We start from the raw sequence: 457 nt of genomic DNA on the forward strand, positions 1-457 counted from the left end.
AATAAAAGATATTTTACATTCACTAACGATATCTGAATCAATTAATCCTGTGGATATTTAAAGGGCCGGCGTGTCGAGTTTAGCGGCATCGAGTGTTGAGGCTGCACATCCACGCTAACTTTTTCCGTGTGCCAAGCGTGTCGGAGAAAAAAGGTTTCCAACGGAAAAAAAAGTCCTTTTCTAGAGTCAGCATTTGGTTTGTCCGTTCTGGGCTACCGTAGCAACATGGTTGTGTTCAAAACAGGACTACTTATGTGATTAACAGCCGAGCAAAGGCAAGAGCAGCTTTGGTGTCGCGGGTGAGTCACCCAACCAAAAATATCACACTGGGGCCACTGCGCTCGGATGGGTACCGAGGGGGTGCCGTGGCCCCGAGACCGCCTGCGACTTAAGAATCCACGACTCTGTCACAGCAATATATCTGCAATCCATCGGCGGATCCCTCCTCTGTGTGCTC

Source organism: Clinocottus analis, unplaced genomic scaffold, assembly GCF_023055335.1.
Source record: "Clinocottus analis isolate CAN_PGR_092001 unplaced genomic scaffold, fCliAna1.0.p SCAF_4, whole genome shotgun sequence".
NCBI classification, from domain to species: domain Eukaryota; kingdom Metazoa; phylum Chordata; class Actinopteri; order Perciformes; family Cottidae; genus Clinocottus; species Clinocottus analis.